The sequence below is a fragment of the Hermetia illucens genome, chromosome 3 (assembly GCF_905115235.1).
Source record: "Hermetia illucens chromosome 3, iHerIll2.2.curated.20191125, whole genome shotgun sequence".
Taxonomy (NCBI): Eukaryota; Metazoa; Arthropoda; class Insecta; order Diptera; family Stratiomyidae; genus Hermetia; species Hermetia illucens.
Genome location: NC_051851.1, coordinates 174,947,969 through 174,974,835, shown reverse-complemented (window position 1 = coordinate 174,974,835; position 26,867 = coordinate 174,947,969). Strand labels below are relative to the sequence as shown.

Below are 26,867 nucleotides of genomic sequence, written 5' to 3'. Positions count from 1 at the left end.
AAATTCATATTTCTCTCAAATAAATGCCCGCAGTTGCTACTCTGCGCTGGCTAATCTATTGGCTTCCCGCCGCTGTACCACCCCCCCAGGCTTTTCTCGTTTTCTTGGCCGATTCAAAGGACATGAGTCAATGTCCTGTTTGTGTGTGCTCAGGTTTAAGTTGTTCCCAGAATGACAACAACCTTACCCTGGATTCGAGCCCCAAGTTCAGGACCGATTGCTGGGAGTCATAAATTTTCCATATAATATCGCTGCCAAGGTATCTCCCGCTCTGCAGATGTACCTATGCTCGTCCTTCACGTCCTAATTCAGATGATACCTGCTTAGGTCTTTGCAAAGAAGATATGTTTTTTGCAGAAATTATGATGGCAAATAGCAAATTATTATGTAAAGGATGGGAAATGTCTGGAGGACGACAGTCTTGACAGACTACTAAAAAGCAAGGTATCGTTTAATTAATAATGAGCGGGGATTTATGAGGTATAAATAGCCATTTCGGAGAGAGTCACTGGAAAGTTTCCAGTTCAGCTCAGAATTATTTTAATATAAATTAATTATGGTGTAAAATTTTCGCATTACGAATGGTTGTAATTTATAAATGAGCCCAACATTATGAGGGTATTCCATTAAGGGAAAATTCATTTACCTGAAATTCAGAAGCTTTCAACCGTTCCGGACTCAAAGATTAATAGGGTTCAAAGTACCAAGGACTCCTTTTATACTTCATTTTATTAAAGTTACAACTGCGAGAATATTGTTCAGATTTTTTGATAAAAACCTTTCCTGGAAATTTTTGACAGGCGGCCATTTTTTGAACATGGTTTTGGGACTACCTCCCTTATCTGGTATTAAATTAAATGACCCCACACAGAGTAATTAGTTTCACACGGAAATCACATTACAGACAGCCTGGAGCCTACTAAATTGGTCAAATTAGCTTGAAGCCCTCATAAAATTAGTCTTCCCGCAATGTCAGTTGGTGTCAGTAAATGAAAATTGATAGTCAAACCATTCCGATTAAAAATGATTTAAAATATTGAAAGGCCCTCACTCCACGGACCCTCGTTGCAATCTCTCTCCACTCCATACAGAGGATGTTATGTGAAAATGAATGAAAACGTTTATTCCCTCCGGCATCACCACCATCATGATGGCAATTTAATGAGATTTTAAATCTCGAGGGGCGAATCTCATGTTTTTTCAGTGTTCACAAGGCGCTCATAATCCGAACCATTCAGACCGTCATACCTCCATAAAATTGCAATAACGTATGGGACAATCAACCGTAAATTAGACATTTCGGTGACAATTTTATACTATTTTCCTAGAAAACCAAACATCAAAGCTAGCTGGGCCCATTCATGCATGCCCAACTCTTTAAGGAATTACTCATGCATGCTTGCTTCCGAGACTCTTCTTGGGAACCATAAGAAAAAAAACTGCAGGTGTGATTGCATGTTTGGGGAACATTCGCTTGGCACTACCTTCCTGCTGGAAATGAATGATTCTCCCTCTTCATAATACAAGCCGTTAAAGGGTAGTTTTCACCGCTCAGGCCTAATGGAACAAATTTGCCTCGCTTGGCTGCAAGCGCTGACTAAGAGAGCAACATTGCCCGTCGACGCTACGATGGGTGGCTTCACTTCCCCGGAGGCCACAAAAATAAACTGTAGCGCGGGCAATATATTTCCTCTACGGTTCGAGTAAATTACACAAAAATAGTCCTCCGGGAATTTTCAAGATGTCACCCCCATCGTGTACAACCCCCATTCGAATGTACGTTCTTTTAAACCACATTAAAAAGTCACCTCACCCTCCAGCCTACTTCCGTTGCCTGAAGCATAGGCGACATATCAAAATAATATTAACTCGTGCACCACGTACAGAAGTATAAATTCAAAAGATATGGCTATATTGGAGCGAGTGAATTTTTGGGGTTGGAAATATTACGGAACGGAAAATGGATGGTGAATGCGGTGCTGAAAATTATTTGTGATTGAAGGCGTGTTCGGTTCTTGGGGGGATGTGGATGCGCATTCATTGAAAATCGGTTTAAAGTTAGCCAATTTTTAAAGTTCTATGCAATGTGGATTTTTACCCACTAAAACGACCCCCTAACTCCTGTCCTCTTCCCCACGGAACCACCACAAAGTATTTCGTCGCGGAGTGGAAATGGCCCTAAATTCTCCCTTCGCCCATCGATTGCATTCGCAACCGCGGCTTTCCTGCCTCCTCTGCCTCTCTTAATCTGCACTGGATCCGCCCTACTATGTCGTCCACTGCATTCCGGCTCTCCTGGCATGCAAGCATTTTCCCAATTATATTTTCCTGTGCTAGTGTTCCTCCCAATGTCTCCTCTAGACCCTTCTTTTCCTTAGCGAATCTAGGACAATGGAAGAAAACATAGCCCGCGTCCTCCGGAATACCGTCGCAGCTGGTAAAGTTGGGTGAACTGTCCAGTTTAAACCTATAGAGGTCTTTGCGTCCACCCCAATCCCTAGGTCCATCGACCCTTTTCGCCTGTTCTCATCGTTGCTGTCACATACTTAGCGATTCCTCCCTTTCGGCGTTTTTCATTTGCTGATTAGAGGAAGAATCGGGTCCATCATAGATACGTGCCATCTCAATGTCGATCGGCATCATTCCGACTACTGCATAGGCCGCTTCGTCCAAGACACTTCTATAACCACAGCACACTTTTAAGGCGGTCTTTCTATACACTACGCTCATCTTTTGAGCATTGCATGCGGTATGCAATACAGTTGACCAAATTGGCGAAACAGTATAGAGCTCACCACTCTAGTTATAAGGAGCCTACGAGTGCATCGCTGGTCCCTAACATTTGGCAGCACCCTTGCCAGGGCCATGCTAATATTAGACGCCTTGGTGGAAACATTTTGTAAGTGCTACTTGAAATACAGCCTCGCATCTATCATCTCTCCGAAGTATTTAATTGCTGGCTTGGAAGTGATATATTTCCCCATTCTGATACGAGCAGTGGTTTCCTTACACCGATTCGTAATAAGCACCTCCTCCGTGAGTGCAAAACCTGCATCTTTCAGACACTTCTTTGTAGCAGTGATTGCTTCGGAAGAATATAATTACACATCTACATAACCCACTATTGTGACTTCGCTAGCAACTGGGACGTTGAGGACATCATTATACATGCTGTTCCAGAATAGCGGTCCCATCACAGAGCCCTGTGGAACACCCGTGGAAATAAGGTATTCTTTGGTTCCATTGTCTGCGCCGTACCAGAGCCTTCTATCTGTTAAGCAGCTGTTGACTAGCGCAGTTTAGTAACTGAGTACACCAATCGCCGTCAATGATCTCCTTATAAGGTTCCAACTGGCAGAGTTGAACGCATTTTGCTCGTCAAGGGTAATTACAGCACAATACTTGCTAATGCCACCCCTTCCGTGCATCGCATTTTCAGCTAAGCCGGTGACTAGTTTGATGGCGTCGACTGCTGATCTGATCCGAATTGTCGGTCTAATAAGTCTCCCAGACTTTCTACAGCCGGGAGCAATCTGTTTCGCTTCAACATTTTCCCCATAGTGTACAATAGACATATAGGCCTGTAGGAAGATGGTTCACCAGAAGGTTTACCACGTTTAGGCAACAACATTAACCTTCATTTTTTCCATGTCTCAGAAAAGATCCCATCCGCCAAGTATGCTTCAAACAACTCTACGAATATGTATGGCCTTGACTTAACGGCCAGCTAGAGCGTTTTGTTTGGTATACCATCGAGGCCAGGCGCTTTGTTGTCTCTCAGCCTACCGCAAATGTCCAGTACTTCTTCCATAGTTACTGGGGGTATTACAACGACATATTTTTTTTTGTTCGTACACGGAGGTGCAAAATCTTAAAAAGATATGTCCGCACCAGTTTCGCGCACAAATGCCGGAGCTACAGCAGGCGCGTGTGGGGTTCACACACACTGAAAACCACGCTCGGTCACTCCAGCCCCAGCCTTGCGGGACCTTCATTTAGGTATTACTTTGCGGAGTAGGTTTTGCCCTTTGGCACTCGTTTTTTTTCTCCTTTCGGATTTCCTCGTTCTTTGTTCCTTCACCAAGTTCTCCTGTATTTACACGATTGCGGAGCAAACCATAAGCCAGTTCTCATCGGAACTAAGTTGTCCGGGCTGACACTCCTGTCCAACACTTGGCTTAGGTTCCTCCTCTCCATTGCAATTCTTGGGTAGAGAAACATCACATGCTGTGGGTCCTCCGATATGCCACCGTATCTAGAACAATTCGGAGAATCATCCAACTCAAACTGGTGCAGATACTGCCTGTAGCAACCACCGTCATGTGGTAGTTGATCTCCCTATGCTTCCGCTCAAGCCACACCCTAATGTTAAGAATGAGCTTTTGCGTCCACCGATCCTTCGTAGACTCGTCCCATCTGCGTTGCCAGAGATCATGTGACTCTGACCTTGCCGCATTTCTATGCTCTGTGTGCCCCGCCATACATCTTTCATGATACAGCACACTCAATTCCTTTGTCAGAATGTCGACGGGGATCATGCCTGCCGCGACGAATACTGCCTCATCTGATGCGGTTTTAAGGGCACTGCAAACCCTCAAAGCCATCAGCCGGTAAACCAAGTTCACCTGCTTCTGTCTTTGAGAGTTTGCAAGCGCCTCTGCCCACACAGGTGTCGAGTAGGGCAGGATGGAACGCACCACTCCGGTTAAAAACAACCTCCGAAAGTGTTTCGGCCCACCAATATTCGGCAACATTTTTGCAAGTGCCAATTATCATCCCCAGGTATTTGATAGACGGCTTTGATAGGACCGTATATCCACCGGCTTTCACTTTTATAGTGTTATTTTTGGTGCGGTTGGTTATTAAGGCCGCTTCCGTTTTCGTGTCCGCCAAAGTCAGCCCGGCTCTCTCTAGCCAGGGCTTTACCGCTCTTACTGTTTCCATGGCCTAGACTTCCACATCTTCTGGGTGCTTTGCTGTCACAACTACAGTTAGGTCATCTGCAAAGCCGACAATAGTAATTCCCTCTGGGACGGAAAGAGCAAGCACCCCATTATACATGATATTCCACAACAGAGGACCAAGCACCGATCCCTGTGGTACTCCGGCTGTGACAATATACACTTTGTGGCTCTCATCCGTCCCGTACCAGAGAGTCTTCTCTGAAAGATAGTTTTCCACCAAATTCGCTAAATACTCGGGATTACCTGTGTCAGTCAACGCCCCTTTAATTATGCTCCAGTTGAACGAGTTGAATGCGTTTTGGACATCCAGCGCCAATACGGCACAGCAGCAGCCAGAAATCAATGCGCCTTTTGCCAGGTTGTGGGCACGTCAGAAACCAAAGAGGCGTTTCCGCAAACCATTGCTTATTTCCACGATGGGTAGGAGTCAGCTGTAGATGACTCTCTCCATCATCTTCCCCATTGTATTCAACAGGCAGATAGGACGATACGACGTTGAATTTTCGGGTGGCTTGCCAGGTTTCGGAAGCAACACCAACTTTTGCTTTTTCCACTGGACAGGGAATATTCTTTCTTTTAGGCACGCCTCGTAGGTGTTGGCGAAAAGGTCGGGCCTAGTCTTCACTGGCAGCTCCAAAGCTCGGTTGGGTATGCTATCCAAATCTGGGGCCTTGTTGTCATCGATCCTGCAACATATTTCTCGCTGCTCCTCCACAGTTACTGTAGGTATTATGCCTTCATTTACCTGGAAAACAATTTGCCTTCCCCTATTTTCGTGGTGAGGGAACAGGGTGGTAACAATCTGTCTCAGGAGGTGCGGACGGGCGACCTGGAGTGATCTCTGCAGCCTTTTCATATCCACCCTATAGGGCTCGCACTAAGGGTTTATGTCGGCATGATCACACAGCTGTTTTAAGCAGTTTTGCTCCGCCGAATGGCTTCTTTTAGTTGACCGTCGCCATCGGATTTTCCCCTGAGCCTCTGGCAGAGCGTCCTTGCCCGGAAACATCCAGCTCGCAAGCTTGCGATTTCGTTGTACCACCAGTAGTTGGATTGTCTACTGGGGAACAATCGCCTTCTGGGCATAGTAGCGTCGCTTGCCTCCGTCATCCAGCGGGTGATTTTCCTCTAGCTGTACCATTCAGGGATATGTTGGGTTTGAGCGTCCCTAAAAACGTGTCCCCCTCAAAAGCTTTCGCTGTCCAGCCGAGCATACCACCTGGCATTCTGCGAGAATTCTTTTTCGAACTCGATTCGCTCTTGATTTCCATGCAGATTGCCTGGTGGTCGCTGTGAGTATAGTTCTCGCTGACATGCTGACTGGCTAAACCGGTATTCACGTATGGCAGGTCCACTATAGGCACTATAGACGTAAAAATGTACGAGGTCCCAACATTCGCCAGTATCACGTCCCAACATTCGCCAGTACCACGTCTAGCTCCGCGAATGCTTGCAGAAGAACACGCCCTCTCACCACTGTTGTTCTGCTGCCCCATTCAACAGGCCACGCATTAGAATCGCCTCCTATTATGGTTGGCCAACGTCCTCTTGCATCGACAAGTGTAGCGGTGGGTGGAGCATAGCAACTGTAGATGTGGATGTCTTTCACCTTCGCTCTAATGAAGCCCTCCTCTGGGTGCTCCATTGTTTTCTCGAAGGCTTGTTCTCCACAAGTCCATAGCGCTGCTTGATCCGTTTGGTTTTTCACCCAAATGCTACCCCCGTGGTTTCGATATGGCTCACTAATTATGGTCACATCGATATTTTTCTCGCGGATGGTTTGCAAGAGTAGATCCTGCGTCGCCTCGCAGTGGTTGAGGTTGATTTGTATCAACCTCATATGCGTTTTGTGTTAAGCCTGCAATGTACCGATGGTCCACACCCTCCTTCCCTTTGCACAGTAGGCAATTTGGGTCAGCTCTGCAGTCCTTGCCGATATGGCCTTTCATTCCGCATCTCCTGCATTGCTTTGACCTGTTATGTTCCCTAAGACAACTCTCATAACCCAGCCTATTTTCACCCTCCCTGTTGTTAACAGTGTGAGTGCTATCTCTACTGGCAGACTGATGATGCCGGTTTGTGTCCCCCGTATGCTGCCCCATGGATGTATATCCGCCTCTGCGCAGAGTTGCTTGAAGCAGTCCCTCTTGCTTCGCTGTATAGCCAGCTTCAGGTTTCTTCGGGCATCTAGCTCGTCTGGTCCAATGGAACGCCGACCGAAGATCTGATAACTCACTATTCCACCAGCAGTTGGGCCTTCTACTGGGGAAAGTATAACATCTCGGCATCGATGAGTCGCATGTCTTGGCGATACACTCCATGCATCCTGCCTGTCTGCCCGTCACACGCATTTATCTCGGAGCCGGTTATAGCGATTGACACCAAATTTGGTGGGAAGGAGCGGACTCACGCATACGATGAGTTACATCCTTTTACGTCGAATTTTAGTTGGGCGGGGGGTCCCCATACATGCAAAAGGGAAGTGCCAATTTTGTTTTCTCCAAACATGGTCATGTGGGGTATCAAATGATAGGTCTCGATTAGTACTTTCCAAAGCCGAAAAATGAAACATGTCTCCAAACAGCCAAAGTTCAAAAAAGGAATTGATTGTTGGTGCCAGAGGAAATCATATAAACCTAGATACAAACCAAACTTAAGCCAGTGCTTCTTCATTTTCATGTTCAGGGTTGTTTTTAATAGAAGAGTTCTCTATTAAAAACAACCCTTAAATGTTTAGACACAATTTAAATTTCATGCTTGTATTCCAGCACTTTCTCTCAAAGCAAATTTCCATAAAGAATCAAATAACACTCCCCACCAGTCTACCTCAGGCCCAAGGAAAATAAAAGTACCGTGAAAACCAAAACAAAAACAATCTTAAAACTTTTCTTCAAAGACAAGAATCTCTTTCTGGATCGCAATATCAAATAGATTTTTAATATTCACACATTTTTTCATATCTCGCGTATAAATAGAAGATTTTCAAACAGTGTGTTTTCACAACCTCTCGCGACCCTCACCCTCTCATCCTCCTTTCCTGTTTGTATATCAAGCAGATGCGCTATATCTTTAGATAGAATTTTAAGCATGAAGGATTGGATGAAAGTTGGTGAAATTCTCATTCTACCAACGATCCTTTAGATAACAGTTTTTTTTTTATTTTCTGGAATTATTAAAATGAGCCCCCCTCCTCCTCTAGTATCATCAGGTTGGCAGCTGAATTGCAGGGGTTGGAGGGAAAATTGTGGGAGATAGAATTTATAAAAACAAAATTGCAAGCAGAGATGTCTATTCATGAGAGAATAATGATAGTTTGTAGAAAGTGCTTTTAGTGGAAATTATAAAAAAAAAGATGGAGAGAGCATAGGGAAATTTTTAAAATGGACGCAGAGAGACTTAATGGAAACTTACCTTAATGGTTGGAGGAAAGGTGCAAAAGAAAAATAAAATGATTGAGGTTAACAACAAAATTCTGAATGGAAAAAGATTGTGGATAAAATAAAAATCAATTAGACTTGGGAACAATAGGAAGAAGGGCTTGGTGAGGACCCAAAAACTTCCTCGAAATAAGCCACAGTATGAAGGACGACAGGCAAATGTATTGATATATTTTATGATCGAACGAAAGCTGACTTTATTCCGGAGAAAGGTGACTAGAATGGTGGTCGATACTCAATATAAACACAAATCTTTGGAGGTGCCTACAGCATTTTGAAGTTACCGGATTCGCCAGTTACAGTACCACAATCCTCCCTGTCATCAGAGAACTAGCCTGGAACCTTTTGACATATTACTTGGGCCTTAGCCTTTCGCTTTCCCGGCTTCGGGAGCCTTCAAGTCAGGGAATTCCTTTCATCAAAGGAAGGGGAGAGGAGGAAGGGAGTTATTAGTTCAGAGATCTCCTTGCCAATGTTGTCTGGAGAGAGCTCTCCTGCGTCTGCATAATGCTGCTGACGAAAGCATCTCACCTTTCACAAGAGAAGGTGTGTTCATCGTTGTCCGACACGTTCTGAACGGGCAACCGCTTCTCTTAATTTTTCTGTTGAGGATGCTGGGAGTCCTGAGTCCGTATCCACTTGATGACTGACCGGACCACTTGGGAATCAACTTACTTCCTCTCTTGTGCTCCACGGACTCCTCTTTTTGGGCTAAACATCTAAGTTTATAAAAAATCTCGACTGATGGTTCCATCTAGGGCAGAGGCAACTCGTCAGACGCTGGATGGAATGGTGCGATTACCACCTGCCGCTACTTTCGGTCGTGCTGCTCTTTGGGCAGAGGTGAGGCAGCGTATGATGAAACCGTCAGTCAGGATTTTCGCCTCTCTTAAGTTTTCGGCCTTGCGCCTGTCGATAGCTTTACGTTTCTCAGTAAGAAGGACAACGGAGATAAGTCCCCTATTGGCCTACGAGGCTGTCAGGTAATTACGATGATCTCACAGCAGCGAGACAAACGCCAGACGAACACAGGCCCTCATGACGGCTGGGATTTGAACCAGAAGCAACTGGATTGAAGAGTTGACGCTCTACCCCTTCACTTCTTTACCATCACGACCTTCGAAGGAATAATAATAATTCCGATGGGAATGATCATATTGAGGTACATAGGAAACGTATGTCCCGAATTATGTCGGTGCTTTCCAGGCTGAAGACTCCTAAAGTGAAAATGACGTAAGCCTTATTTGCCATCGATGTATCCACCGCCATGGTGATTTCATCCTCATAGAAGGCTTCAGGATAAAAAGTCCGGCAAGCACGCTTTACAATAGCCTTATGAATTCAATGTTTCCCCATGAAGGACATCCAGAGTAATCTGTCCTGTGCACCGAGTATAATGTATCACTAAGGTCTGAGTGCTTGGAGACTTTGCCTCTCCCCCACCTCAAAACGTGTCCTGTAGATTTGAGTAAAAAATTCGACTCCTTCTGACAAAATTATGTAGCAAGCAACAAGTATCTTTTCCATCCGCATTTCTGGTAAACTTTTGCTGTCTGGATAGAGAGAAATTTTCAGTGTCGTCTTTCTGCACATATAATAGTCCCAACTTGTCTGGCCCTTCTCACAACGGATGTCCTTACAGCGCTTTTCGCAATGGATGTCCCAAAGTCCGTTCCCACTCAAACCCTGATAAAAATATTACCAACCAAAAAGCATGCCGATGTTCTCTCAACTGACTTCACGGATATTTCCATAAGTGGAAAGTAGCCCCAACCCTCAAAATTGGAATTTAGTGAGAGAAGCAGTCAACTCCCCAAATATATCCTTGAAACAGAAGTAAGTGACAGCGTCGAATGTGGCTATAAATATCACACAAAGTTTGTGACCAGAAAGTAGTGCCAGATGGTGGCCATTTGCCTTTCGCACAGTGCTCCGGTGAAAATTATGCAAAACCCCGGAAATTTTGTTGAAGTCTTTCTATTCTTGTGTCCCGAGAAAACTTCTGGCCCGGAGAAGACACGCTCTCTTCGCCTTCTGCTCTTTTCGATGGGCCTTCATAGTACACGCGAGGCCAAATCGGAAGCACGATCTCTAACGCTTTATCATTCGAGCTAAGAGTCTGGCGTAGTTGATGCTTTGAATCACGTGGTATGAAGTCAATCTCACAAAAATTTCAAATTTCCTGCTACAAACCCGCCGATTACTATTGGCTTCATCTTTGATTAGCAGACGCAGACGCTACGGCTCAAAGAAGGATAAATCTTCATAGTGGTGTTCCACAACTGGTGTTCTTTATGATCGACATATCAACGAACGTCTTAAATCTAAAATTTACCGCAATGTCGTCCGTTCTGTCGCTTTCTATGGTTCTGAGTGTTGGCCGACTTTAAAAGGCAATAAACGGCGTCTTGCGGTAATGGAGACAAATATGTTGCCTTGGACTAGTGACGTGACATGTTTTGATTACATTCGAAACAAGGATATTCGCGGTCGATATGGGGTTGCACCGATCGTGGAAAAATTGCGAGAGAGGCGTCTTTGATGGTGTGGTCACGTCTGAACATCGAAGTCGATGGTAAATGACCAAAAGGCTGGCGGAAACAACGTTGGCTTGATACGTTGAATGGAGATTCAAAAGCCTTGAGATTGCATCCAAATCAAGCATTTGATAGAACCAAATGGCGAAACCGACCACGACGAGCCGACTCCGCTTGTGAACGGAACAAACGCTGAAGAAAAAGAAGATTACCACTTGAATCCCCTCTATTGACTAAGTATATGGTGAAGTTATAGAAAAGGTATCAGTTCCAGATCAACCCCTTAGCTATCGAGTCTCTGGAGGTAGAATTAGGCGAAGAAAGTTCCTTTTTCTCTCCCCAATTTCCTAAAAGAAAGTCGCACATTTCTAGCTCGCTTTCTTCACCTTAATCTCCAGTTTATTCTGGTCCTTTTTTTTCTATGAACTCGCGACAATGATCGGAGATACTGATTCTTCTAACCGTGGCTCTTGTTAAGCTATCACCTTAGGATCAGTGAACTGTACTGAAGCCAATGGTACCCTTCCTAAGAGATATCAGAGAAAGAAAACTTTTTCAAAGCAGAATTTTCTCAAACCCGAACAAAAGAGGACATTATTGATATAAAGCCAACGAAGGACGCTTCCGTTAAGATCTTTCAACGAGTACAAAGGCCTCATATTCTCAGAGCTGATTGTCAGGGAGTTCTTGATGGTATATAATATTTTCAAACAAAATGAAGAAGTGATGAAACTGAGGCAAGCTAGAAAGAGGGAGATTTATTTTACCTCTGAGGACAGGACTAAATATGGTATTATCACTTGGTTCTTGGAGCACGAAGGTCCTGGAGGGTTTAACGTGAGTACCTGCCATTTAGGCATAATCCCACGGTCGTTTTCAGACACATATTTATTTGGGGACCACAATTTGAGCTCGGTCATGACCTGCACAGCGGTACTAGTTTATTTTGAGTGCAGGTTCAGCATTCATACCAGCAGATGCAAGGCCTTTCTAATGCTTTTGCCGCTACAAGGCGTTTGGCGCTTGAGTTGTACAACGCAACTCAATGTTTGAGCACACAAGGAACTATGCCCATAATATCGGCATAATCACAACCATCATAAAACTCCCACAAGAGGGCTATCCGCAAGCCAGGTCGAGCGCATATCCTACAGAAATTCTCCTATAACGGATGCACTTAGAGGGCCATCCCGGTTCCCCAGGTGGATGAGGCTTCGTGGCAAGAACCACTTCAGATAAGTGCTTACAACAGCCTCGGGTCTGATCGCCCTTCTCGAGTACGTGGGAACGGCACTTCCTAACGAGCTGACTGGATTCAGCTTGGTGCAGGGAAGGTTGTTGGAATAAGGTGAATCGAACTAATGCAACTACCGAATGAGCTAAAAACTACAGAAGAATATTGACAGGATTGTGAATATCCCCACGTTGGGCGCCATTTACAATAATCTGGAATTACCAGGAAGTCCTCTCAATTTTTAAGGCCATTCGGGACATGTGGACCAAATTTTCAAAGCTCGAATGAATGCAGAGTACTATTTCTGGGGAACGGCGCTCCTCAACGGGTTGACTGGAATCAGCTCGGTGCGGAGAAGGTTATTGGAGCAAAGTGAACCGAGCCAACGCAACTACCGAATGGGCTAAAATCCAAAGAAGAATATTGTCAAAATTGTGAACAATCCCACGTTGGGCGCCATTTAGAATAAGCTGGAATTACCAGGAAGTCTTCTGAATTCTTAAGGCCATTCGGGACAGGAGGGCTAAATTTTCAAATCTGTGGAGGAATGCAGAGTAGTATTCCTGGTTTTAGTCTTCCTCTTGAAAATAGAAGTAAAACTATTTCCAATTTAAATGACCGCGAGAGACATGGCCTTTATTGAGTGCAGAGAGAATTTGGAATCCTTGTGATGGTGATGATGGGGGAATGTCTTCTACTTTTAGAGGATTAAATCGCGACTCAAATTAAGGGTCAAAAACAGAGTAGAGTTGCAGAGACAAAATCAAAGTACATCCAACATATTTCCAATCTTCCTGCCCTCTACTCAGGGACGAGTGATCCCCATCAATACCAACTGCCTCTGACCCTATATAGCCCCATCATCCCATTTAAATTGAAATATTGCCACTCATCAGTAATATCCTTCAGTATCACAACACGCCTCGATGACTCCTCCATTCCAAGTGCCTTCACCTCCGAAAGGAAACTCTCTGATGGCACAATTTGACGTTGGATATCATACACACAATTTCCGAGAAACATTGAAACGCCATTAAGTGCGAATCAAATTTCTCTCAAAATGAGATTTATTTCCGCACTACTATTTTTGTATGAAACACTTTCTCCAGTCCACACAGAGAAAGTAACCAGAAAGCGCTCCATTGTAGTACCACAATCTTATAGTTTGGCAAGCAAATTGAGCTCTACTTTCATTTTACCGGGACGAAAAGAACAACAGCAACAATAAATGTAGTTACAGCAACAATAACAGTAAGAAAAATAACAAGAAAACATCATCTTTTATTGAACATTACTATCAGGAAAATGGGAAATGTAAAGGAACTGAAAGTCGAACTGAAGGCGCTAAAGCAGGACTAGACGATTGCAATATAATGAACTCTTGGTTGGCTGCGGGGTGGTAGGGGTTCGAAGGGGCAGGAGTCTATTGAATCCGCATAAAGTAGACAAATGTGCATGTTTATGACTGAGGAAATATGTACTAACGATATGAAAAGATAAACAATCTTATATCTATTGGATATTGGATTTTTATAGTTATCGCCCGATTGCTATTTGAAAAATAAGCTACCCTTGGGCTGCTGAAGTTGCAGTACAATGGGGGTTGATGCAATTGTAGATGGCATGGCACTTGGCAATAGGGTAGAAGATCTGAACTATTACTTCGGTTTAGACATAGGTTTTCAGCTCTTTGCAGCTCAAGTATCTAAAAACTGCTTCGAATTTATATGCATCCATTTTCGCTTCTTCCGCTATCCAAAATGAGCCCCTCAATGTACCAGAAGAAGTGGGAGAGGCAACCAATTCTCAAGGCTATCTTAATCCTAGAAGAAAACTAATTCTGTTTGGTCAGTGTAGGCCCCAATCATGCGGCAACGTTGCTCTCAGAGCCTTTAAAAAATCAGCTAGATATCATCCGATTTGCACCGAAGTTATCTATTATTGTTGGAACATTGTTCAGTTGTTATAAATTGTTAAATTATCTAAAAACTGCTTCGTACTTAGATGGATGTATTTTCGCTTGTCCCGCTTTCCAAAAGGAGGCCCTCATGTACCAGGAAAAGTGGGGGAGAGGGGAGGGGTCCTTCCTTCCATTCTCAGGATTTGCTTAATCCTAGAACTAAACTAATTCCCTTGGACAGTTTGGCCCCAACCATGTGGTCACGTTGTTCTTAGAGCCTTACATAAATCAGCTAGATATCATCCGATTTGCACCGAAGTTATCTATTATCGTTGAAACATTGATCAGTCCAGTAGTGGGTCCAGGACCCAAAAATAAAAAGTATCTTCGTAAACTTAATTCGGAAATAAAATAATCAGTTCTGAAGCTCATTCAACAATTGCTTGGATAAAATAGGCTAAATTCATTCCAAAATTTCATTAGCCAGACAAAACAAAAGCTTCAGATTATTGTCCTGGGACATAATTTAAGAGAAAATCTGACACGAAGACAGGTAATCAGGGATATCTTTTCCAAGTGTTTATTATCAAAAATAACAAGGCCAGAGAAATACAGTTTGTGTCTCCTTTTCAGCCTCTATCTGGAATTGATGACTTGAATTAAGGCATGAAAAATAAATGTGAACAGGTGGAATTGATTACCAATCTCAGGACGGATTTGGGAGCTAAAACTAGCGTCGATGAAACGAGATGAAATTTAGAAATGGCTTCAGGTTATTTGGCAGAGTTTATTTCTGCCTCATCAAATTCCAATCACTCCAATAGTCCTTTTGTATAGTCGAGACACTGCCAGCTGTAAATAATGTTGATAGCAAATTGGATTCCTGTCACAAATGATTGTCACTATTTTCATCAAGTCCAGTAAGGCTTCTCCCACGTGAAGTTACGCAACATTTTTGCGTGGGGGGTGGACGAAGCAAAAAGGATCATAACGTCTTCAGTAAAATAATTAGGTGTGGATTGACGAAGTGTTTATTTTGAATGAAAGGAAGTTGTCTTTAATAGGCCTTGGGACTTTTAATGTTTTAATTAAAGGAGCGTTGGTTAACACCGGTGTTCTTGGGTTATTTGGCGAGTCTGGTCGAAAATTGTCTCTCAGAGTCGATTCTCTTTTAAGGGACGGATGAGGACCTTAAAGAGTATATCTTCGCAACGGGGTACCGCAGGGCTCGCTACTGGTTCCTCTACTGTGGAAAGGCATGTATAATGAGGTGCTTGGTCTTCCCGTTCCAGAAGAGGCTACAATTATCGGTTTTGCGTATGATTTGGCTCTGGTTGTTGTAGCAAGGCATCCAGAAGATGCAGATCCAGGCTGGTCTTGGTTGATGAGAAAACAAAGGGGTGTTAATAACGCCACAGTTGAAAAAAAACACTGTGAAAGAGGAAACTCGGTAGACATACAGCCGGTTTCGGAACCGACAATCAAATATCTGAGAGTGATGCGGATTGGTACCAAACTGAGCTTTAGGGAACACCTAAAGTGTGCATTTTAAAAGGCAACAGTGCCACTGCGGTACTTGCAAAAAAGTTGCTGAATGTTGGGGGGCCGAAACACTGTTGGAGATTACTTTTAGCCGAACTGGTGCGATCCAATCGGCTTTAGGCGTCACCTGTGTGGCCGGAGGCACTTGCAATTCTAAGAGACGGAAACAAATGAATTCTAAAGGTTTGCAGTGCTTTTAGGACCACTTCAGATGAGGCTATCGGGCATGATCGCCGTAGATATTCTGGCGAAAGAAATGAGTGCGTTTTATCATCCAAGACGTATTGAGGGACACGTAGAACGCAGGAATGCCGCAATGTTATAGTCATATGATCTCTGGCAATGCAGGTAGAGCGGTTCTTTGAAGGGTCGGTGAACGCAGAGGCTCATTCCCAACTTTCGGATGTGGTTTCAGCGAAAAATATGGGGAAACCAACTACCACATCACCCAGTTCCTCACGGGACACGTTGGTTGTTACAGACAGTATTTGCATTACTTTGGGTGATCCGACTCGCCGAATTGTCCTGGATGCAATGGCATAGCGGGGGATGCAGAGCGTATGATGCTTCACTGCAGTCAAGAGCAGAAATCTGAATCAAGCGCTGGGAAGGAGCATGCACACGGAGAATATAGTTGCGGAGATGCTGATGTCACAGGAGAATTGGCTTACGGTTTCCTCTGCAATCGAAAAAATACAGGATGACCTTTTGAAGGGAGAAAGAAGGAAGAAGAAAGCAGTAAGAAGTAGAAGAACGACCGCCGAAAACAAGCACACCCCGCGAAGTAATCTCACAACTGTGGGTGACCCCGCAGTGTTGGGGCTGGCAAGACTGAGGATGGTTTTCAATGAGTGCGAATCCTACACGAAACATTCGGGCGGCTTGGGTTGGCGCTGTTTTTCTAAGATTCTCACACTTTCGTGTATGATCAAAGAATAACATAACTTCAAGAGGAAGAAGGAGCATGCCAATCTCAGTACCAATTAGCAAGGATAATGTACCCTTGTTGAATGACCAAAGTACTTGTACAAGGTTGACTAATTCAATCCAAATTTTAAGGGACAGATGATGCTATGATGATGATTCAGAAAGTTTAGAATGACTTGATACTAATGTGCCACACGACTGTGACAGGACATGAAGATATGTCATCATTGCTTAATACGACCTCTATTATACTTTCCAGAAACATCTGGTTCTTACACCAATGAAATGACCAGAATGCTTAACCGCAATTATGGTTCACTTTAGTTGAACGCATGCTGCGCTACAGTTACGTCGTTTCGGCAAAGTATACGCTCGAAGGGGAAGGGCATAATCTTAGACCCGCCGACTGACGTTGAAGGGGCCTTGGGTATGTCCTAGACGCGGCGTGCGTGTCAGCTCCTCCAGCGAGAGGATATGGGCGACCGTAAACCGACCCAGTTTTTCCGGGATTTATGCGACACAGGAGTGAGGAGCACGCTGTGGCTGGACCAATTACCCTCCAGAGTCCAGGTTATTTTGGCAATTCAGAGAGATCAGCCTCTGGACAAAGTAGCTGATCTGGCGGATGCAGTATTAGAGTCGACCGGCAGCCAGGTGGTAAAGGTCTTTGTATGGTGCATCGAGCCTTCGGGCACGGACCCCATCATCGCGTTCCTGATAGGCAAGCTCACGAGACCTTCTTCTAGTCAACACAGGCGCTGACAAAGTGAAAGGCTTAGTGGAACTGTTAAAATACAAGCTATCGGCGGCGAACAACTCTTTAACAAATACTCACGGAATGATCGCTCTTACAATCGACGTTGGCCTGCGACGGCCTTTTCCCTGGAATTTTGTCATCGTTGAAGTGACCCAGCCTATAATTGGGCCAGTTAACTGGCAAAACGACGAATGTCATTTCGCGTGTCCGGGTACTAGCATACGACAGTCCGAGAATTAAAGTTGTCTCGGGCTCGTCAACATACCACCAGCTGTTGGCTATATATCCAGGTTTCACTGACCTGACAAACGGCCTCCGAATGTGCGTCACGTCACTGGACATTTTATCGAGACAACTCCAGGAACATCGGCGACCGCGAAATATCGATTTCTCGCACCTGATCCACTTGCCAAGAAGCAGTTCGAGACCATCTTGAAACTCGGCATAGGTGCCCTTCATCTAGTAGCTGGGCATTACCACTTCATATGGCAACGAAGAAAGATAGCAACTGGCGTCCATGTGGTGACTACGACCTCAATATATTCTAAGATCGACCTGGGTTGCACGTAGAACCAAGTGCCCGCCACTGAAAAGGATATTCCGAAGAAGGCCATAACAATGTCTTTTCTTTCTTTTTCTTCAGCCTTTGTTCCGTTCACAAGCGGGGTCGGCTCGCACAACAATGCCTTTTGGTCTCTTCAAATTTCCGTTTATGAGCTTTGGTCTCAAAAACGCCGAACAACTATGTCGCTTGATACCGTACATCGTATTTTCGAAGTTGGGGAGAAGTAGGGCCGCGGTTGCCTGGCTCTTGCTAGAGGGGGAGGGGATCTACGCTCGGGAAGGTCGTTGATAAAATATAAAAATAACAAAGGGCCCAGAATAGATCCCTGTGGGACGCCAAAGGAGGCGGAGAAGGAGCGGGAAGTTCGTCGTTGTTGCTCTTTCATTATTTGGTGGCCAAAGTGGGCAAACAACCAGTCGCTGACATATCTTTCCAAGATTTTGGAACAGGAGGAGAAGAGGGAAATGGGAGGTGATTTTCGGAAAGTGTACGATCGCCGCTTTTGCGAGTGGGGATGATGGCAACCTCCTTCCACAAGCCGAGAAAATGATTCTCTTCGAGGTTTTTGTTGAAAATGAGAGACAGGGGAAGGGAGATGGACTGACCAGTTTTGAGCAAAAAGGGTTTGGAAGACCGATGTTGGCATCAAGTTCGCCAATGAGATATTCGACAAGGAGAGGGATAAGAAGGGAAATGATAGGCGATGCCGGGCAGGCTACATCTACTAGCGGGAGGTATGAGGAGGAAGCAAGGGGAACGTAGACTGAGGAAAGTAGCGTCAGGGTTTAGCTGAGGAGCCAGAGAATTTAATGGACGGAGGGGATAACTGGGCAGGACAGCGGGAGTTGCAAATGTGGGACCAAGAAGGTTTGAGGTTTTCGCGCTTTAGTGACTCTTCAACGCAAGTCGAATTTTCGTTTCTGGACTTTTGGATTAAGGATTTGACGGAGGAATGCAGAGTTTTGAAAAAAAAAACTAAGTCAGCGTAGGTTATAGAAGACCCCAGGCGAAGAAAATAGGCTTCACAAATTTTACTCCCTTCTCTTATACACGCATATGGCACTCTGGATGGGCAAAATGCTAGAAAGCAGACAAATAGAGGTACCGACAGGTATAAATTCTATTATCATGAACACCACTCAAGGCTGTCCGCAGGGTGGAGTACTATCGCCGCTGATGTGGGGTATGGTAGTGGATGAACTCCTGGACGTGTTAACAAATACTGGAATACAAGTCCAGGGCTACGCGGACGACATTGTTTTAATCTGTAGGGGCAAATATGAAGATACCCTATGTGATAGAATCCAAACTGGATTAAGGGTTACTAGTGCCTGGTGCAGGAAGGTGGGACTGCGGATCAACCCAACCAAAACCACCATAGTACCATTCATTAGGAGGCGTAAGCTGGATCACCTGAAAGCCATAACATTACATGATATGGAGGTGAAACGAGAAACAGAGGTCAAATATTTGGGAATCACGCTAGACCAAAAATTACTCTGGAAGACACATGTCGGAAAGCCACGAGGGCTCTGATGACTTGCAGATCCATAGCAGGAAAAAAATGGGGTTGTAGCCCGAAGATACTACTTTGGATATATACTGCAATAGTAAGGCCAATGATTACCTATGGAGCGGTAATCTGGGCAGAAAGAACCCAACTCAGCACACAAGCCAGGGAATTACATAAGCTCCAAAGGCTGGCTTGCGTGTGTATCAGTGGGGCAATGAGGACATGCCCAACGGCATCCCTGGATGTCTTTCTGGGATTAACCCCTCTCCATCTGCACATACAGATGCAGGCAAGGAAGTCAATATTCAGGATGGCCCGTAGTATGAGTGAGGCGGGGAGCTGCCTAAATCGAAGGAAGATCGATATTCTTTCTAGGCAGTATCCCGAATTACTGATACCAAGGGATAACATGACAAGGAGGTTTCACTTCGATAAGAAGTTTGGAACACGTTGGAGTAACAAGGCAAACTGGGAGAGCGTGGCTGAGACATACGGCTTAAACCAGCAACTGATTACTTGGTACACTGACGGATTCCTCACAGCAGAGGGAGCGGATGCCGGTGTCATTAGTCCAAGGAAAATGTACTTTGAGCCAATGGGCAAGTACACTAGCATATTCCAGGCGGAAATATACACCATAGACAAATGTGCCTCTTTTAATCTGCAAAGGAACTATAGGGGGCAGAACATAGCTATTTTCACCGATAGCCAAGCAGCGATCAAGGCACTTAGGTCCAATCAGGTGAACTCTAAACTGGTATGGGAATGCCTTGAGAGATTGAATACACTCGGCTCGTCCAACAAAGTCTAGATACTTTGGGTTCCAGGCCATACTGGGTTGGAAGGCAACGAGACAGCGGACGAACTAGGCAAGAAGGGAGCAGGGATGCCTTTACACGGGCCAGAACCCTTCTGTGGAATCGGAAACGGTTTCATGGCTATGAATCTAAGAAATGAAGAGAAACGGTTGAGGGAACTATAATGGGCGGGCCTACCAGGGATGGAGCAGTCCAGGGTGCTTATTGGGAGATACGAACCCATGCGCACAAAGGATTGCTTAAACCTCACCAAAAAGAACCTCCGAATCATAGTGGGAATTCTCACTGGTCATTGTCGGCTGAACTATCACCAAGGGAAGCTAGGGATATCTACGGACACTGCCTGCAGGTTTTGTGACGAGTAGGACGAAATCTCTATACACGTCCTGGGATTGTGTCCGGCACTTGTGCAAAGTAGGTCGAGGCATTTGGGAGAACACTTAATACCAGATGCAAAGCTGAAAGATCTGGAAGTAGGAAACATGCTAAAGTTCCTAACGGTTATAGGCCTGCTTGAGATACTATGATCAATAGGTACACTATAACCAGTAAAAAGGGCACAATAGTTCTTCAAGGACGCGGTGCGACTTTCCCTTAACAGAATAATAATATACACGCCATGGTCTTGGAGGTTGGGCATCAAAAGGAGTATCACAGTGCAAATCTTGCCATTTTTAACTACCTGCATTGGATGCATTACCAGAAGTCTGTGACGGCCATACTTCTATGCTCATCGCAACAAGGATACTACCTTTTTCATTTAAAACCATGAAGCCTCTGCCACAGATACCCGAGAGACGCAATTTCCTCATTGGGTCTGGGTACTACGCGAACTATAACTTTCCTTTTTCTTGCCTTGATAAAATCATTGGGACAAACCCCGGAATTGTGATCCAGGCCTTATTTTAGATCCTAAGATGAACTGGAAACCCTTTCAAGGACATGTAGTCCCATAAAAGACAAAATAAACCCCAAAGACAGTAGGCTCCACACAATCATCCAACTCTCGAAAAATATGTTCTAAATTATCCTAGAGAAGTCTCTCCCCTGGACACTCCTACATATCCAAGCATAAATGAAATATATCCTGCCAGAAACACTATCCCCAATACCAAATCAATAGTTAATCACTTGAAATGAATTGTAGAAAATCGGGTGAGATTGGCATCCAAACAAGCCAAACTGTCTGCCTGACAGTACTACGCACCAAATCAGGAAAAAGTCTCTTGTAGTGCTTCAGAGATCAAACAGCATGTTTCCGATTTACAACAATATACTTAGCCTTCCTGCCTATGTACACTCACGTAATATGGGTACATATATCGTTTTTAATCCCTATGGGAGCCGAGAAACTTCCCCATGGTAACCAGGAAATATATCGTTTCAGAATTGTACAATTTTCCTATTATTGCCCTTTCTATTTCATCAACTTCGTCTGTTCCACTTACGCTTCAATTGGCATAGCTAACTAGCTGATGTGAAAATAGGGATGTGATTACATATACGAATCCATCCATGTATGGTATATCCTTGAAATGAACAGTGATTTTCAAGCTGAATTCAATTCAGGAAATGTATCTCAGGTTTAGTCAACTGCTTCAACATTAATCCATTGAGTAATCTAAATATCCATTTCATTGAACAGCATTAGAAGGTCAGATGAGATAGTCTAATCCGGGAAGCTTCGATAAATATTCAGTTGGAAGATGTAATACACCCAAGAGTGAAGAAGGTGGAGCGATTAAGAGATTTTCGGGACCTAGTCCACAAGGCAATCATATTTCTGGTCGGGCTCTCAAGCAGTGATCCTGTTCTGTGTCACCCAATCATAGGGACCAGCTTCAGAGCCCCTCTGGTTTTAATCCAGCCTAAAGTTCTCGGAAGCAGTCCAAGCCTACTTTCAATAGGGATTCCATACAGAAAATGAGGATGTTAAATGTACCGGAATGAACTTATCCACCCTCTCCGTTCATCGTGTTCGGTCAATCATACGTTCTACAAAGTTATCCCAGAAAACATTATAATCAGCAAATCTAGGACAAATTTTTGGTCCTTGGAATTATCAACTCTTATGTTTACGCATCCATTGCAAACGCACATTTCCCATTCCGCCGATTTCAACGACCCTCCAAGATGTTTCACTCAACCACAAAACTTATAATATGCGGAGCATATGAACGAGGATATCCTTTCCCTGAATCCTCCCTCCAGAGCGCAATTCTCCAGTGTAATCTGGAAAAAAGCCTTTATTACGCACCCGGTATATTTTATTTTGCTTAGTTCTTATCCTGGGATGTATGAGGAGACAGTCCCACCCCTGTGTGTACTACTGATATCCTTCTAAGGATACCCCACACATGAGAGATTAGAGATAGGATTAGAGGTAGATAGTAGCAGGATACAATATGTCTCTGTACACTCTTTGTAGGCTTTTGTTAAAAGCGAAAAATTCACACAGTTTCCAAAGGAAGAACTTATTGTTAAGGAGCGTAAAAGCTCAGGTTTTTATTTCAGCTTGCTCGATCCTTTTCTTGACGGATAATATTGACGGAAGAGAAAGTAGAGGAGGACTCCTTTCCACCTGTTTTTATTCCGATAAAGGGTTATAAAGGTGAATTTACATTCAGAAGTTGATTACCGTGGAGAATTTTGCATGTCAAGTTGTAAAGTAAAAGGATTAGGTTAGGAAGAAAGTTCATGGAAGGAATCAAAGATGTACTCCATCTAGTTGGGATATTGCAAAGACGAAAAAAGAGACATAAAATTGGGTTAGGGAAAGGGATATGCACTGAATTAGGGATGGATTTTAGGGAGCGTATTGTGCTATCTGAAATTTAGAAGACAAATTTCTTTAGTAGTTGTCTTATAGGTTCCGTGACTCGAATTGGTTTTGCTTTCCAATCATCCTTTTCATCACCCCTCCCCAACCCTTGCCCTCGGTAACTTAAAAGACGAAATTTTATACGTAGATGTCCTTTCACAATAAAGGAAACTTCGTTCAGGTATGGAATGGCTTTTAGTCTTGACTCCTTGGCACTAAGGCAACCTTCCTGAACCTCAAGAATGCAACGAAGGAAGTAGGATTACGGTCACTGAACAAAAGACCAAAATCGTGGCTTAAACGAAAAAAGAAGCGCCAATCTAGAGGATGATCCAGAGGTCTCTAATGTGGTGAAATTTCAATGGGCCACCAACGTTCGATAAATATACGACCCGAGAAAATGTAGAATGGTATTTAAGTGGAAAATCAGTAGCCCCCGACCGGTGGGGAAACGAGGAAACTAGATCACAAGCCCAAAAAAAGGACTCAGAACAGCGCTTCACTCTTGACTGTACGGAACTGGCGGACGTGGTCATTAAGTCTAAATAATTGGGAAAAACATATTCGGGAAGTCAAAGCTGGAAAAGAGGTGCAGCCCTGCAAAAAGGACCTGCTTATTTCGGAATTATCAACGAGCCCCACCCAGAATTTTTTTATCGGATATGTGAAAAAGGACTAGCAAAGGATATGGAAAAGGAACTTTCCCTCTTCAACCAAAAGTTATGTCGCTTCAAAGTGTTTTTGTACATCATCATTGTAGATGGAATTTTCCACTGTAACTCCGACAAGGAAGAGGGTGGGGAGGAAGGAAGGAAGATGTCACGTCAAAAGTGTGGAAAAATTGAAAAGTTAGGACACCTCAAAATGGGTCAATTTCGGTGGCATAACGGCAGGATTTTAATTTTTATCCCCACCCCCGAATATAGCTCTTTCCAACTACCGACCTCGTTGAAAAATCCCGGCGGTCTTCCCCCTCTTAAAATATTGTGGTGCCTCAAAGAGGCAATTTTGATATCGTCATTACAAAGTTTAACTTTCCAACCCCACTCCGGAAGAGAGTACGCAAAAGAGGAGGAAAGTATTTCTCCCGTCGGTCGCCTCCCTCTTTTAAAATATTATGGTGCCTCAAAGAGGCGAAGCTTAACTTTCCAAGTCCACCCCCGAAAGAGAGTATGCAAAGAGAGGAGGAAGGTGCTTCTCTCTTTCTTATTCCGTTGAAAATTACTGGCTGTCACCCCCTCTTAACAAGTTACGGCGTCCAAAACCGGACCTATTTTCATATCATAAATAACCTTTTTGGCGAGACAATTATTAGCCTGATTTTTCAGTGAGGTGGAGAAGGGAGGAAGTGGAAACGCATGATATTATGCAGGCATTTTTTTTTGTTTCTTTTTTCGTTCGACTTGAATTGCTTGAGAAACAACAAACAGGATTTTTTAAAAGGATAAACCTCAGGAGGTGTCACTAGGCTCTGTGGTTTTCTAGGATGAATTAAGAACAGAAACTTCCCAAAAAACAAACTCATATTCAAAATCAGTAACCACTTGCAGAAATATGATTGTTTCTAGAAAGTATCTTTGTTATTTGCTTTTCCGTTTTACCAATTTGTAGGGTTTGACACTTGTCAAATCTGCCAGGTTCACTGATCAATGGTTTATCATAGGAATGAACGCCAACAGTTCAATAGCGAACCTTTTTCTTCAGAGTAATCTTCGAGTCTACAGATTGGCAGACGGGTCCATCTGTCAGCGCTTCTCACCATATTTCTGACAAATGTTGTCCGAACAGAACTCCCTTGTATTTGAGTAAAGCTGTCCTATCCATGTCAACTTTCACAAGAGAAAATATGTGATTGACGTCTATCACCCTATTGTAAAACAAGCAGTTAGAGGACCGCGCCTTCCCAATTTTCCTGAGTAAGGAATGATTTTAGTTCAACTACGGACCTAAGTTGCTGATAAGTCTCGCAATCGATCTGCCTCCCGAGGGTATGTTGTCGTTCTTCAAAGAGCAACCACCTCGCTTGTATCTATTCTTTGGCATTTATAAATCGTTTTATTTTCCTTCCGACGTGATTTTCATCATCCTCTGGCACACCGGTGTCTCATAGAGCAGAAGCGGTCCCTCAGATAACTCCTAGATATGCGCAACAGGCATATCTGAAATCCCACGAAATTTAAGGCATTTCTGACATCAAACTTTATGTAGAGTCGACATCAAAGGCTCTGCACCTCAGCTCGATGAATAGCGTTCACAAACTTCATAGCAGCAACCATTGCTAATCTCTCCGCTCAGGGTTTTCTCTGTCTTAGCTGATCTACGTCAGCCTTGACATTTCCAGCGACAGGGAAAATTGGCTTCCCCGGGTAAGCGTTGAAACTCTCGTGCCGTAGGTCCAGCGATATTGCCGGGGTACTCTTGGATGTTGGTGGCTTGTTGTTTTTTTATAGAGAGGGCTGCTTCTCCTTATTCCTTTATAATGAAAAGTGCGCAATCCTAGGCGCCTTCCACGATGCTGTTATCAACGGGAACGAATCCATCGGCCTCTAAGGTTATGGTGCATTAAAGATTGGATGTTTTGATACCATCATGGTAATGCTTCACATTATAACTCCAGTTCCGTAGTGGGAGGAGTGGGGCGGGTAAGCAGGAGAAAGAAAAAAAACTTTTGTTGGATAGGCAATTATCATTGATCGTTGGGGTGGACATGCATTTTGTGAGCAAATCATACAGTTATTCAGTGAATGATGCTCAGACAAACAAATTTGGCAGAAAAGTGGAAGCATGGGAGAATTTACCGCAATGTCGTCCGTCTAGTCGCTCTCTATGGTTCTGAGTGTTGGCCGACTATAAAAGACAATGAACGGCGTCTTGCGGTGATGGAGACGAAGATGCTATGTTGGACTAGTGGCGTCACACGTTTAGATCACATCCGAAATGAGGATATCCGCGATCGTTATGGGGTTGCACCGATCGTGGAAAAGTTGCGAGAGAGGCGTCTTCGATGGTATGGTCACGCAATTCGTGCAAACGAGAATTCACTTGCCAAGATTGGTTTGAACATCGAAGTCGATGGTAAACGACCAAAAGGCAGATCTAAGCAACGATGGCTTGATACGCTGGATGGTGATTTGAAAGCCTCGAGGTTGCACCCAGATCAGGCATTCGATAGAGCAAAATGGCGAAGCTGATCACGACGAGCCGACCCCGCTTGTGAACGGGACAAAGGCTAAAGAAAAAGAAGAAAATGGGAGAATCGAATTTCGTGCTGGTGATTGAGTTTTCTACCAACCAGGAAAAAGCTCCTGAAACCATTTTGAAAGAAATGTCATCCTTTTACGGGGACTCTTATGCAGGGAAAACCATGGTTTACAAGTGGCTCAAGCTTTTTCAAACAAAGCAGATATTTGTTGGAAGACGATCCCAGGTCGACCCCAGGCCGGTCCTGGCCAGGAACGTCATGAGGAAGAAGAACATATTGAAAAAGTTTATATTGGTTGATGTCCGTTTGATGAAGATACAGTTTGCTGAAACGATTGGAGTATCACCTGCAACCATTTTTGACAATTTTGAAGGACATTCTCTCATACCTAATGCCAGGTCTAAAGGCTTATCAAACCTCAAAAAGCTGTCGTAAATTCAAACTTCAAACTTGTTTGACTTGGTTTATGTAGGTTTGAAAGCGCTTCTAGCCGGTTCGATCGAGTGTTACTTTTTGGCATAAATCAAGAAGAATTTGCTGCAAGCGCTTGCGACACATCCAGACGTTTGCCGATGTGTGGAATCGCCTTAGCAAAGCTCATCATGCTTGCCTGTTCAGAACACAATAGCACTTGCAAGCATATGAATGGT

At 44.1% G+C, this 26,867-nt stretch overlaps 2 protein-coding genes across 7 annotated transcripts in view; one reads left to right on the top strand and one right to left on the bottom strand.

Annotated features, from left to right (window-relative positions):
- The window catches only part of LOC119650678 (calcineurin-binding protein cabin-1-like), a 261,076-nt gene that overhangs the window by 105,326 nt on the left and 128,883 nt on the right, over window positions 1–26,867 (top strand). The gene's annotated exons all lie outside the window — the stretch shown is intronic.
- The window catches only part of LOC119650679 (tyrosine-protein kinase transmembrane receptor Ror), a 175,218-nt gene that overhangs the window by 59,298 nt on the left and 89,053 nt on the right, over window positions 1–26,867 (bottom strand). The window lies entirely within an intron of this gene.